General features: G+C 43.9%; 1 long non-coding RNA gene across 9 annotated transcripts in view; it reads right to left on the bottom strand.

Annotated features, from left to right (window-relative positions):
- The window catches only part of LOC125334804, a 116272-nt gene extending 101978 nt beyond the window's left edge, over window positions 1-14294 (bottom strand). For 8 of the 9 annotated variants that reach the window (XR_007207241.1, XR_007207240.1, XR_007207242.1 and 5 more), the window contains exons 1-2: window positions 14194-14294; window positions 7395-7556 (exon numbers count right to left, since the gene is read on the bottom strand). This is a non-coding gene — a long non-coding RNA (uncharacterized LOC125334804). Of the gene's footprint in view, window positions 1-1058; window positions 1232-1394; window positions 4152-7394; window positions 7557-14193 lie in introns of those variants that run through there. The other variant, XR_007207246.1, reaches the window with a different exon arrangement.
- Window positions 14295-14326: the final 32 nt, after the last annotated feature.

Raw genomic sequence — 14326 nt, 5'->3', positions numbered from 1 at the left:
TTATAGTGGCTGATACTTTAATTGCTCCCGCACTCATTATGACTTGGACTAAATTCAAATAGAACGTTTTATAGGGAAAAAGAGCTTTTAGGAGAACACAACATTTTTTTGAAGAAACATGGGTCCTTAATACATTCAGTATTTTTGATCAACTGATTGGAACCAGGAACAACTGTGGAAACACAAAATAAAATCTGAAGTAGTATTTTATGATTCTTTTTTTAAGCTATTCTTTACTGAGCATTTCAGGACAGAAACTGGGGAAAACCCCAAACCAAAATGTTTTCCCCACAGATACAACCAGGACTCCTTCTGTGTCTTCACAGAACTACCACAAGGGGTCTGGCTCACGAGAAGGACACAACAGTAGAGCAGAGTTAAAATATCAATACAAACGGTTCCCTAAGGCAAAAAAAATGACTTTCAATCTTCCACTTTGCAGATATTTTATACATAATGACGCTGCTTTGTAGCAACAGATGGTGCATATTACAGGTGTGTTTCCTATTACCACTGACACCGGTCAATGCACCTATTTGCAGACAGAAGCAGGCACAATATTAAAAATAATTTAAGTAAAAGAAGGAAAATGCATTGGGACAATATTTGCCGTGAGTTCACGATAACTTCCTGTTCTTCTTTTCAAGTGGAAAAAGCTTACAGGAACTAGATATTAGAGATACAATTTTAGCCCTTAGCTCTGTTCCTCTTGAAGACGACATCAAGAACAGGAGATGATAATCATAAACCTGGTCTCTCTGGACAGCTTCCCACTTAATCCCACCAGCAGCTGCTTGGCTCAAGCCTCTTCTTTTTCCTTACATATCACAAACAGACTAGAATGAGGAGCACCAGTATTAAATTTCAATTATTTTCTGTTGGACTGAGAGCATCAATCTTGGTTTCAAGTGATTGGTCCAATGCTGCACAGTATTATTTTAAAAAGTGAAAGAACCAGCCAAAGAAAATAAGGAACAGATAAGCAATGTGAGAACGAGTTACTAAATATAGAATATCATAGTATGCCACACATAAACAGAGAGAAATAATGTACATACCCAGCCAACCCATGATTGGTCCTGAAAGCTTGGAAATATTAGTGCAGAATGTGAAGGATGTTTTCCTGGCATGTTCCAGCTTCAGATATGATGCAGATACCACTTAGCATTAAACAGTGCTCCTATGATTCCAGTTTTCAAGCATCTGACAATTCCCTGCTAAATGTGACATCCTGGATGAAACAAATGACTTGATTAAGGACTTATTAACATTGAAACAGAACTGACTTCATGAATGATGACAGGTCCTACAGTTCGTGTCACACTGCATCAGAGCTGAAGGCAAAGATACTGTCCTTCCTTCACAAAAATGCAACTATTTAGTTAGGGAAATACCTATTTCACAGCAGTAGGCACAGAGGGAGCCTGGTTCCAGCAGGCAGGACAAATTCACACCCAGATTCCAGTCCAGTGTCTCCTAGCACACAGTGGTGGCTGTTGCACACCTTACCGCAGTCCTACTTGGATGGAACAAAAACCATTTAAATTGAATAAAAATCTGGGCACCCTACAAAATTAATAGTTCACAGAATCACAGAATTGTTAGGGTTGAAAGGGTCCTCTGGAGATCAGCCAGCCCAACCCCTGTGCCAAGGCAGGCTCACCTGGAGCAGGTTACTCAGGAATGTGTGTCCAGGTGGGTTAAACTGTTGTGCTTGGAAGAAGAAAATCTTCCTCCACTTTCTCCTTTCTCAGAAGGCAGAAATCCCCAACAGGGACACTGGAGAAATGATTTATGATATGGACTATTCTATAATAGTGGGAATTCCTCAGTACCACACCAAGTTTTGATGGCCAAGTGTCCTGCTACAATAGAACCCACAGCTCAGTGTCACCTGTCCCCAGACATTCCACGACAGGTCCCAGTCAGACAAACTGAGGGATTGGCCTCTGAAAAGTCTGAGGGAAATCCATGAGGTTTTGGCTATGTTGCAGCAACTATGACAGCTCAGATGACACTGGAAGTCAATCAGATTTGTCTTCCTAATCACTTGATGGCTTTCAAACATTCCACTTGAGACACAAGGAAAGGAAAAGGAGATGGGAAGCCCAGACTCAGAAGCTCTGAGCACTAATTTGTTTAGGGTTGGCAGGGCTGTGACAAATGTGCCGATCACTGCCAGCCAGGAGAGCTGCTGCTCGTCCCAAGGGGAGAGCCAGCTACCATTGCTGATGCCACCAGATATCTAGTCAGGAACTACCTCTCCTCACTCAAGTATTTCCCACCAAAAATGGCAGCAAGATGCTGATAAAGATGGTGCTTTAACACCCTCAGCTTGTGGCCAGCAGTCTGGCATCTCTGGTGATGCTCAGCTTAGGCTGAGACAAACAGGAGGCCCATGCCAAGATGCTTTGCAGTCAGTGGCCTGGTGCCAGAGTGTCATTTTTCACAGAAGGGACACAATACCAGGCAATCTGGCTGAGAATGAATAAAAATGTCATCTGTGCTCACTCCATTTCAAGGGCTCATGCAGTATTGTTCTCCTCATGTGCAATAAAATTCCAATTGATCCAGGAGACAGATCAAAAGATGCTTCTCGAGGACCTATTGGTCAGTCTTCCAACCTTGACAAGGAACTCACATCACACCATTACATTTTATAGCAGTGATTAAAAAGGGTTCATTTTTTTTCATGAGCTGGGGCTGGTTTATTTTTTGCCTACTGGAAATTTGTCTCTTCTTTCACCCAGCAAAAAAGCACAAGACTGAGACAATGAGACTGCATGGAAAAGAAATACGCTTAGCAGAAATAGCAAACCACCAGATTTGCACATTGCTGGAGATACAAAAGGAAAGATGATTGAGAAAAGGCTGCAAAGCCAAAAAAGCACTGACAAGATTTATCTGCCATCTGCGAGAAGGAAAGGAGCAAACAGAAATAAACACACACGTGAGAAGGCAAAAGGAATGAACAGGGGTTTATTATTGTGGGGGACGTTTCAGTGACTGAACTTGAAAGACTTTGCTGAAACAGAAACATGGTTTTCGAAAGAGTTTGTGTAACTTCTGTCCTCAGTGGCTGTGTATGGAGAGTGAAACAGCCTCAACTCGGGCCCTATCCCAGGAAAAGCAAGCAAGAGCTACCCAAGGAACACAAAGATCATGGCTAGTTTTGATGTGCTTCCCTAGAGAGAGGTCTCCATATTTTTTTGGACCTTTGCACATCATCTGCACACGCTGGAAGGATAAAGTTGGGATAGTCAATTGTGAAAGATAAAGAAGATCCTTTATTTTTTATCTGGTTAGACTGAATTCACCAGTTCTTGAGAGTTGTTCAGCCTCCTCGTCTCCTAAGGACAGCCATGGATATCGGAGGTATTGAGTAACACACAGAAAATCCCTGACAAATGGGCTGTGCCAGCTGCTGCTAATGGGAAACAGTAGCAGGGAGCTGGGAAAAGGGTAAAGCTCCCTTTGCCATCTCAGTGCATTCCTGCCAACAGCTCCTGATACGATCTGATTCTAAACACACCCCTCAAGACTAGATTTTCATGCTTGGAGAGAGATGAGGAACAGCTGACAAGTCTCTGTGAGCCATCATAATGAAGAAACTGTAAAGTAACAGATACAGCAAAACAGAACCTGGCAGCAGAGGAGAGCATGCACTCCTCACCCATTCCTGAGCAGGAAACAGAAGTGACGGATATTTAAAATATGGAACTTTTCTTGTTTTCCCATGAGAGGGTTCTCCATCCTCACTAGTGGTTGAACATGAGTAATAAAAATTTGTGTCTCAAAAAATAATAATTAAAAAAAAACCCACAAAAACCAGAGAATCCCAAAGAAGAGCTTTGTGTTTTCAAATCTGAACAATGACCCAAAGTATCTACGCTCCAGAAGCCAACCCTGAACATGACTTGATAACCCCTGACTTCAAAAAAATCATCAGTAGAGATTGTCCCACCTGCCACAGCCATTAGGATTCTCATCCTAGTCCATGTGGATGGAGCTGCAGGGAAGATAACCCAGCCATAACTGTATTCAGTACCAGCTTGCTCTGTGACCTGAAGATTTACCTGGCTGCAGCTTGGGAGAGGGGCAGCACAACAGCAGAGCTGGATTCAGCATCCAAGGTGCACTGCACAAACTGTACATGTGATACATCACTTAAACAGGAGCTGCAGGAAAAAGTTACCATAAAGTTTCCATTCCAAAATACTAAAATCTTACATTTACTTATTAAATTTCAGTTGGGGCCCCGGGCAATTGAACAGAACACCAGTCTAGCTACTGCGTTTTGCTTTACTTACTGCTACTGACATGCAGCCATAACTCACAGCGAGAAAGCCCAAAGCCTAGGAGACTCTAATTTTGGCTAACCATCCCTTCCACCTCTGGCTGCTGGGGTAAAGCTGAAGGCATGTTTCAGGTTTGATTTTTACTTAGCATTGTTTTCCCTTTCTTTTCTTTTCAGAGCATTATGGGAGTGTGGAACAAAAGAAGAATGGCATATCCTCTGTTTAAGAGCCCCTGATTCAAAGCCCAGTTGGGACAATGACAGGATTCTCATGTATTTTGTAGGTGTTTAAGAATAACCCAAGGAGCCCAGTTGGAAAGCCACTACTCTCAGGGGCCTGCTGGGGATCTCTGCTCCCTCCTGCCCACTGCTGCTCTCAAATGGCTGCAAATACAGATGGGTGGAAGGACCAAGCCCAGAGAAATCCCCCAGCAGCCTAAAGCTCAGACTGGCAGCACCTCTGAGTTGTGCAACACCAGGAGCTGGGTGCTGCTTTAGGGGGTCGGAGGTGATAAAACCTGTTGCAGTCATGGTTCCTACTCTTTCACAATCATTTTAATGGTAAAGACTTTGAAGCCCTGACCCTTTCTCATGTGGTGTATCTATAATGCTCAGCACAGCAAGGAAGGATGAATTTTCTGTGAAGTTCTGTAGAAATCTGATTCCATAAGCTAGACTTCAGGGGCTCAAGGAATTACACTAAGTGCTCAAAACCTGTCGAGTCTCAGAACATCTTGAAAGTGGCTTGAAAATCCTGAAAAATTATTAAGAAATACAGATTTTTTTTATGTGCTTTTCAATTTTGGAGCCCAGAACATAATAACCACATCATGTTTTAAGCTCTTCCACCACACCATGAAGACTAGAAATGTGTGGATTTGCACCTCTCTAGAGAAGCAATGTGCTGGGGTATATTTTTAGTATAATAAAAGTGAGAGTTCAAAGAAATAGCACAATTAAAACTGCTCAGGCTTTAGGAAAACCCCCTGCATTTCTGAAAAGGTTCACAGTAAGATTCACAGTAATGCCACCAGGCTTGGCACCTCCATACTCCTCTTCCAAGGCCAAGTGTCCACTCACAGCTGTGAATCTCCTTCCCTCGGGTAGCACAAGAGAAAAGGGGGTTAAACAGGGGGAAGGAGAGACCAACAACCTTGTAAAATATGCAGTAAACAATCAGGGCAGTAAGACCACTCAGCTGTTGTTGCAACCCCCTGAATTATGCTGGATAATTAATATATTAGCAATTCCTCAGTATTTGCTAATCCCAAAGGTTTATTCCAGGGTCAAACCCAGGAACAGCCCGACTCAAACAAACAACAGGAGAGGCACATGCTGGAATTAAGCAGCAATAGAGCAAAGAGCTGCAACATGTGCTCAGCTCTGCTGCAGGGATGCATGCACGCTTAGAAAGTTAAGCTTGGGGTTAAATATTTTATTGGATTGAGACCAGATGAATTCTGTAGTTAGGTTATTGTTATCATTACTACAATCATCATTACTACTGAGCAGGGAACAGTCCATCTTAAAGCTGCCTAATCTTTTTCAAAATAATCTTTTCAAGCAATTTATCCAGAATATAGAGAGGTATTTACACTTCTTAAGCTAGTGATTCAACAGGGCAGGATCAGTGACTATCCAATTTGTTATGACAAAGCTGAGCAGGTCTAATAACTCCTCTGGTTTTGATAATCTACAGCACCTTAAAAACTTGAAATGATGGAGCAGAAAGTGCAACAAGTAAACACTGGCAGGAATATTTAGATATGCAGAGCAGAAGAAGGAGGGGAGTTTAGACATTCCTATCTTGTTTGTTTTCAAACACAATGTTCCTGCTGTAAAGAGATGGTTAAGAGCAAATGTTAACATTCAAAACCCTTTTTCTTATTTAAAGTACTAATACTGAATAATATTACACCTGATGAGAGGATAGTGCTCCTCTAGAGAGATTTATCCCTTACTTTTTAAAAAGTAATGGGCATTTCAGTTGTTCAGGAACTGTGACTGTAACACATCTGTATTTTTATTTAATTACCCTTTTCCTAAATGAGGTTACAGCATGGCATGTGCTGTCTTTCAAACCAGACACCTGTAGTCAGAATTAGAAACTTCACAACTACCTCCCCTTAAGTTCCCAGGGGTTGGGGAGGTGGTGGGGAATTGTTCAGCTCAGACAGGGGGAAAGCTGGCAACCTCATCAGCAGCATTATCAAGGCCTCTGCAGATCTGAATAGCTTTCCTGTCTGCATATTTTTATATGTATGCATATGTATTTATTTATTCATTTTATTTTAAGGCTAGTTCCAACAGGAAGAAGGTAATAGAACAGTGAGAATTTCCTGTGACAGTATAACCAGAAGAAAAAAAAAAAGCAAAGCCCATTAAATAAAATAAACCTAGACAAAGCCTTATGTGAAACTGAAATAAGGCTGAGATGCCCCAAGTGCAACGTGGGTCAACTGTCCTTCCTACGGCTCAGTGCTGGAAAAATGCCCAGCTTTTGTAAAAGGTCCCAAAGCCACGGGAGAAGGCTCAAGATATTCACTGGCCTTGGGCTACGCACTTGGCTGCTGCAGAGGCAGCGACCTTTGTTCCCGACACAGGGCTGGATTATTAATTTTTTTTTTTGGTTTTCACCAGAGTTCTTCCTTCTCACAGGAAGAAGAACTGCTTGGCAGTTGGGATTTGCAGCCTGATATTTTGGCATCTGATTTTTTTCTTTTTTTTCCACAGGCAAAACTCTTATGCGGAAAATGGATTTAAGCCCATTGTTTGTTCTGGTTTCACGTGGCTGGCAGTTTCAGGAGATTTTGAGCGGGAATGCAGCTGCAGAGGGTGCTGCAAAGCCCCACCTGTGTGTATTTGTTCCTGTGCCACACAGCCCAGGGCACTGGGCACTCCACATAAAAGGTCAGGCTTCTCCAAGGAACATCCAACAAGAAAAATGGGTGGAATTGATGTCGACCAATGACATTCCCCTGTCTTGTCTCACAAACAAACCCCAACCCACTTTCTGAAAATGCCCAGCAATGATTTCTGAACAGAGTGGACAGAAGACCCAGAAGTGGAATTGCAGAATGCTGGTCCTACCACTTACCACCTTGCTTTTTAAGCCTTTCCCTCCATTTCAGTGGTTGATGGAGCAATGAAAAGGGCCAGTGGAAGAGGTGTGGAGTAGGGATGGGAATGCTCTCCACCACATTTTTTCCGAAGAGAGTAAAACCCACCAACTTCCTCCAGGACCAGTGCTTGCTCAGTGCTGCAGGGGCAACAACAAACACGGTGCTATTAATACTTGCTCTTTAAATTATTATTATTTCATATTACCGCAGCACCTGTGGATTCCCTTTGTGGGGCAGTAACCCACAGTGACAGACACCATGCAAAGCCAGCACAAACAGAGGGTTCTGAACCAGAGGGCCTTCACACCGAGCCAAAACCCAGCAACTGATGTTGCAGACCAGGGGAGTCCATGGAAACCAACTCTGCTCACACAGAGAGCTCAGCACACCAACAGCCCCACTGCTCTGAAGGGTTTACAGCAATCTAAGAAAAAGAGGTTTTGAAGAGAAACTGGGAAGAGCGTGGTGCAGCTGCCTGAATGGCACAGGGAAACGCGAGGGTGCTTTCTGATTTTAACAGCTGGGGAACACAGGGTGGCACAATGGGTTGATCAGAGGCCGAAACTGGCACCTTAACCACAAAACAAAAATAATGTATTGGGTAGAAAAAGGTCCCCTTTTGGGGGGGGAAAAAACCAAATAGACTATGTTTGATATGACCAAGTGCAGACACTTGCAAGAGAGATGAAGCGAGAGGGGTAGGCAAGGCAAGTGATTATTTTGAAGCACAAAGAACATGCATGAACAGGGTGAGATTGGCATTTACCAGGGCCAGAATTAGCAATGTTGTAACAGTGATTGGGGAGCACGGTAATGACAGCCTGGGCAAGCATGTGAGCCAGGAGAGGGGACGGAAATGGCAAAATATTAGAGAGACTACAAAGAAACAAGTGGCCAGAGTTCGACGCTGCCTGGAGGCATGAACCTAGAGACAGGAGTGAAAGATAACATCCACGGGTCTGAGTGACAGGCAGGATCATAATACTGTCCATGTTGCCTGAGAGATCTAGGCGGAAAAGTCTTGTCTGAGGCATGTAGAGTGTTAGCTGATAGCTGTTTTTCTTCAAGGGGACATTGTTGGGGGACAGGAACACCACAGAAGTGGGACTCTCATGGTGTAAGCAGGTGGTCTCTGTGGCACCAGCACAGGGGCAGAAACTGAATTCAGGTTTTCAGGGAAAATTACCAAGAGATATGGAGCATAAAATTAAGGGACAATGACCAAAAGTGAATCCCTTTAAGCCCCAAAGAAACATTAGGACCTGTTCTGAACTCTGCTCTCCTTACATAGTAATAAACTGCTCCCTCCTGGGAAAGCCCATATCTAGTGCTTGGAAAAGTACTTCCAGGAAAGCAGTTGTGTTCTCCCCAGCCTCTATGCCCTTCCTTTTCAGATGAAATTAAGCAATGGAAAACAGGACAACTTCTCCAGCAAACATGATTTTACAGCACAAGCCTCATCACTCATCCTTCTGCAGTTATTATAATAAGAGTAGTTTTGTTGTTTTAAATGGGGAAAACAAACTAAGGAATCCATTCCGCAATACATGCCCCTCTCCCTCACCCACAGAAACACTCCTAAAACACAAGGTTTGGAGCTTGTGGCTTGAGAACTCCCTTTCATGTCAGTACCCACAGTGTAGCCTTGGCAGGGCAAAGTGCCTGAACCAGTGCCCACTCTGCTGTCACCCCAAATTTCCTCCTCCTGCCCTTTTCCTAAACATTGCCTCACTCTCAAAAAGTCCCCCACGGAGAAACAAGCCCAAATTCAACGTTGGCTTTACATAAATTAAAAAGAGTATTTGTCTGATCCCTCAGCCACCATCAATCAGCTCTTTCTGAGGCTGCAGGAGTCTCACTGATGTACAAGAAGCAATTCTGAGGTTGGTGCTGGAGGCGGATGTTGCAGGTGCCAAAACAGACATGGTGTGGTACCTGCAATTACCAGCTACCTGGTGCTCCAACTCTTGCAACGTTTTGGCAACAGACACCGTGTCCAGTTCCACTTCAAAGCTGCCTCTGTGCTTTCAGAATCACGGTTAAGTGCTCTCTTTAATTACTATGTGTTTGCAGTATGTTTTCATCATCATCATTAAAGGATTGAACACAACCTACTGAGATGCAGAAGTGTAAACATAAGCAATAATTATTCCAACCTCTTTGCTGGTTTCAGGTAATGATCACGTTACATATTTAAAGCTACTCCTTGGTTTATATGGTCTGTTTTAGGATCATGTTATCCTGGGTGTTTCTAGTTAAGGCCAACGAAAGGTTAAGGTCTGTAGGGGAGGGGGAAGCCTGTTTTAAAATTATTTTAAAGGCTTTTAGCTATTTAAAGTCAATGCCTGTGACCTGTTAAGAATCAGCAAAGATGAAGACATCTGCCTTATGCTATTCCAGAGTAAACAGCTCTGCTGCAGAACTAGAAGACAAAGTTGGAATTTGAGTTTAATTTATGGTAGACACGACACTGGAATTTCTCAGTGTGGAAACGGTGATGTTAGTTTTAATCAAACTAACACGGGTTAGAAGCACTCCAACACAGCAGCCCAACGCTCACAGATGTGTTAATATTTGCCCTAGTTTTCAAAAAAACAAGTGGGAGAGGAAGGGAAGAGCTTGTCATTAAGGCATGGCTTTGAAAGGGCCTCTAAGGCCATCGGTCAGTCCCCCCTGACCAAGCCTCCCACACAATAACTGCATCCTTTGCTCTCCTCCTCAACCCCATCCCCCATAAGCAAAGTAGAGGAGGTACAGCTTTTCCCATTTAATTTTGTAGCTGCTGATCACTTTTTTGACCACTCAGCTGACAAGGCCAGGCTGTGCAAAGACAAATAATCCATGCTCAGAGCTCACCTTCAGCTCACCTGCCTGCCATCACAGCCACGTGCAGTCACCCCAAACATCCGCGTTTCCTTCTTCTGGGACTGTCCCAAATTCTACCATTTCAAATCTGACTCATTTGTCCTTCAGCAGCCTCCCAAATCCTTAAAACAAGGCTTGAGGGATTAAACACATGAAAAGGCAGCCAAGTGCTTTCTGATGGACGATAAATATGCGTATACATCACTTAATGCACAGCAAGGATGAATTTGAGACAGATTAGCTGCTTTTCCTTTAAAAGTTACATAAAAGACCTCACATTTGCCATGGATGCAAGCAGGAATGTCTGACTGTGTGTCTAACCCTAAGCTACAATCTTTCCTGAGCAAAACTGCTTGAATTGTTTTCAAAAGGAGGCATGTTTTGTTTGGGGTTTTGTTGTTTGACTACTATCTTGTTTGTGTTTTAAAAAATATTTTTCCTTGATTTCCAGTGAAATACCAGGCATGGAAAATAATTGTTGACGTGGTTTTAAAACCTTGTGACTTGTTTCTTGAATTTATTTTTCTTGGTAAAATATAAAGGAACTGTCTGGCCACTGGAAAGTTTGAAATAAATATAATATTTACAAAATACCTTCTGAAAAAATTTTGATGACGTTTCACCAGACCCATTCCAGTTTATCCTTGGCTCTTAAGTGGAATTCCTGGTTGACCTCATGACACAATTTTCTGTGCCACCATTCCCTATTTGTCGACATAATAGGAGTTCTAGTCTCCAAATAAGTGATTCTTCATCAGAAAAGTGACAGTTCATCAGATTGAAGGTTTCTGCAGAAATATATCAGCTTTGAATAATTACAGCATTTGTGGGAAATATTTCTCCAGTTCAAGATGGAGATTCCAGTGAAAAAAACAAACAAAAACCACTCAATCAACTTTATCACAATAGTGATAATAAAAACCCCCAAAACAGGTTATTTCAGAGGATAGTAAGGCTTTCTTTTTCACGAGCTCTCTGGCAGAAATATGATGCCAAGATTTGACCAGGCTTGCAAAGGTGGATTTTCATTGAAAGCGCACCAACACCACCCACCAGCCCTGCCCAAAACATCCAATATGTAAATGAAAATCATTAGGCATGGACTGCAAGCAGGCTGACTCCCCCTTCCGTGGGTGCAGTCCAAGGCATGTCCCACACTGCTGCACAAAGCTGGCAGCAGCACAGAGAGCTCCATCCACCCCACTGCCCATCGGCCATCTGTGCCCACAGGTGGGGACGGGAAGAAAGGCAGGCTCCACCCTGTTCCCAAAGGATGGGTTCAACCTTTTCCCCCAAGTGAAAAGAGCTCAGCCAGGCTCACAGTCTTCAATTCATAAGTGTTCATCTATGAAATCGGATTCCCACCCCTCTCCACTAAGAATCTGCTATTTCAACGAAGCACAAGATGTCAGGATTTTTGCCAACATGAGCACAGCTGTCAAAATCTCATCCTTGGAAAGAATCCCAGATAGACACATGTTTTACCCCAGCCAAAATGGTCAAACTTTGCAGAGAAACATTCAGAGAGGAAAAAGGTTCCATATTGTCACTGCGATAGCTTGGGATTGCTCACAGCCAGACAACTGGGATGTTGTGTTTTAATAGCTGAACCATTAAAAGAAACAGGCATCTTGCTATTGACAGCAATAAGAACAGATTCAGTGCCTTTGGCACAAGATTATCAAAAGCAGCATTGCAGGAAAGGAAATAAGCTTGTTTGAATTTGGGAGACAACAAATAAAGGGGAAAATATGCTTGCAATTTTCTATTTCTCTAGCATGTTTTTCTAAATAACTTCAGTACTTTTGTCTGGTGTTTCCAAAAGAAGTCTGAGCACTGCTGGGTTTATGTTGTCCTTGGACTCATGGCCTTTCAAGCCCACCTGGAAATCCAAGCCTAAGAGACTTGGCTGGAACGTTTTCTGTCCAGCCTGAACAGAGCAAGATTCCCAACCCCCTGAGCAGGGGAACATCAACCTATTTCTTCTGATGTGAGATGTGAGGAGAACAAATGACTTTGCCCAGCTCACGGGTAGGGGCACTGGCCAAGCTAGCAGGGGCCCAGCAATGCCCTGATTCTTCCTGCAGATGGGACCTGCACGTGTTGCTTTCCTTAGCATGGCCCAAGCTGTGTGCAAGCAGCCCACAGGCAAGAGGTGAATTCCTACAGCTGAAAGGGTGGGGAGGTGCCATCAGGAACAGCAACCATTATCCTCTTTACTGGAAAACGTGTATCTGAATGGCCAAATTTACTAGCTGTTCAAGAACTTTATGAGATTTATGAGGCTCAAGAAAAAATTTACTAGAAAGACATAAAACTTCAGTGGTTTGAAATGGAAATGTTTGAAAAGGACTTGGGATCAGCTGGTTTCAATTGCAGGCCTGTCAGAAACAGGGAGGGCTTCACTTCAGGGCTGAGGACCTCAAATCTCTCCCGACCTGACCCCTCCCAAGACAGCTGGAGATTAAAGCTGACTGGAGAGCCAATGCTCCATCATTGGAAGGAGCTGTGGTACCCCAGATAAAAGAAAGACACAGATAATGGAAATGATGAGGAGCACATGGCAGAGACACTCAAGTCTTCTTGTGCAAACCAGCCCAGTCCTGCAGGGTCAGTCCTGAGCTCAAGCTAATGGTACCTGGCGAGTCTAAACTGCTTCCTGATCCTGCTCCACCCCACCTCGGTGCTCCTCATCCTTGGAAAGCTAAACCTGAGCCATCTTTCTTCATTCACACACTGCTGGGAGCAGCACAGCCTGATCTCCTACCATGCAGAGCTCCAGGGACCATGGCCAGGGACACCAGCATGGCTTGGCACTTTATCCCCAGCGCTCTCGTTCCCAGGGAAACCCCTCCTGGTTCTGACAGAGCACCTTGTCCCATACAGCCTCTGCCTTCACGAGGCAATCCCAAACTCTAAACTCCCTTAAGGAACCTTATCTCCACACTGAATTTGACCCAGTGCAAAACAGAAACTGAATTCCCCTCCAAGCATAACAGACAGGACAACAAAACATTTGGAAAACGTTGGGTTTACCATATCAGAAGCCCGAAACCACGTTACACACATCACTTAATGAGGGTAATAAGCTTTAACTTAACAGTCTCTGAACTGTGCTCATCATCCATTTAGAGCAATCCTCCCTCCAGTGCCCTGTAGGGCACACTGGGATCGGTTGGCCAACATTTCACACCTTTGCATTTGCCAGCATTTGTTTCTGGCTCCAAAACAAACACAAAACACGCTGAAGATTTCCAAAGGGTATCCGGGGGGGCAGAGAGTCAGTGCAGATGCTGCTGATGAGCTTATTGCACCCCCCCCCCCCCCCCCCCATCTTGTAGGATGCTTAATTACAACGGGCTTCTGTGGGATTCGCACCTAACAGCTCCCAACTGTTCTGCTGAAAGGTGCATGGGGTTCCTTCTGCCTCTCTCCTCCCCCTGATTTACCAGAGAATATTTCCCTTCCTGCTTCCTCTTGCTTTATCTGACGTCCCACAGACCAGGCGTGCAGCTGCCTGGCTCCCCTGGCTGGCAGATACTCACTGGAAATGGCCAGGCAGTTCCCAGTTCATGATCCTCATCACTGGGACTGCCTTCAGTCCTGTGTAATTCAACATACCAAATGCTATATTCTAATGCATAGTTCTTTTCTGCAAAACCCAGAGACCACAAGGACAGTACTGCTGTTGGTAAAGGATTTCTCCAGCAGATCAGCTCACCTGCCTGAGCTCCTGCCTCCCAACAGGCTCATGCTCAGCAGTGACACATCACAAAATGCACCCGTCTGTACTCAGTGTTGCTGTCAGACGAGGCAGAGTTTCACATAATTCTGCTCAGGCTCATTTATGTCTCGAAAAGTGATTTTTGGCTCATTTTCTCTAGCTTGCAAATTACTTAGAGTGCTTACTTCTGTACTGGTGTTTAGAAAATCTTCTTGCTCCATTTCAGACATCCAACTTCACAGCTTGTCCTGATAGCATCTCCCAGGAGGAAAGTCTGCAAATTCACCTTGCTCTGTAAAAAAACAAATTTACCTTTTA

This window comes from Corvus hawaiiensis, chromosome 17 (assembly GCF_020740725.1).
Source record: "Corvus hawaiiensis isolate bCorHaw1 chromosome 17, bCorHaw1.pri.cur, whole genome shotgun sequence".
Classification (NCBI taxonomy): domain Eukaryota; kingdom Metazoa; phylum Chordata; class Aves; order Passeriformes; family Corvidae; genus Corvus; species Corvus hawaiiensis.
Note: the sequence above shows the minus strand (reverse complement) of the source record. Positions and strands in the feature narration are given on the sequence as shown.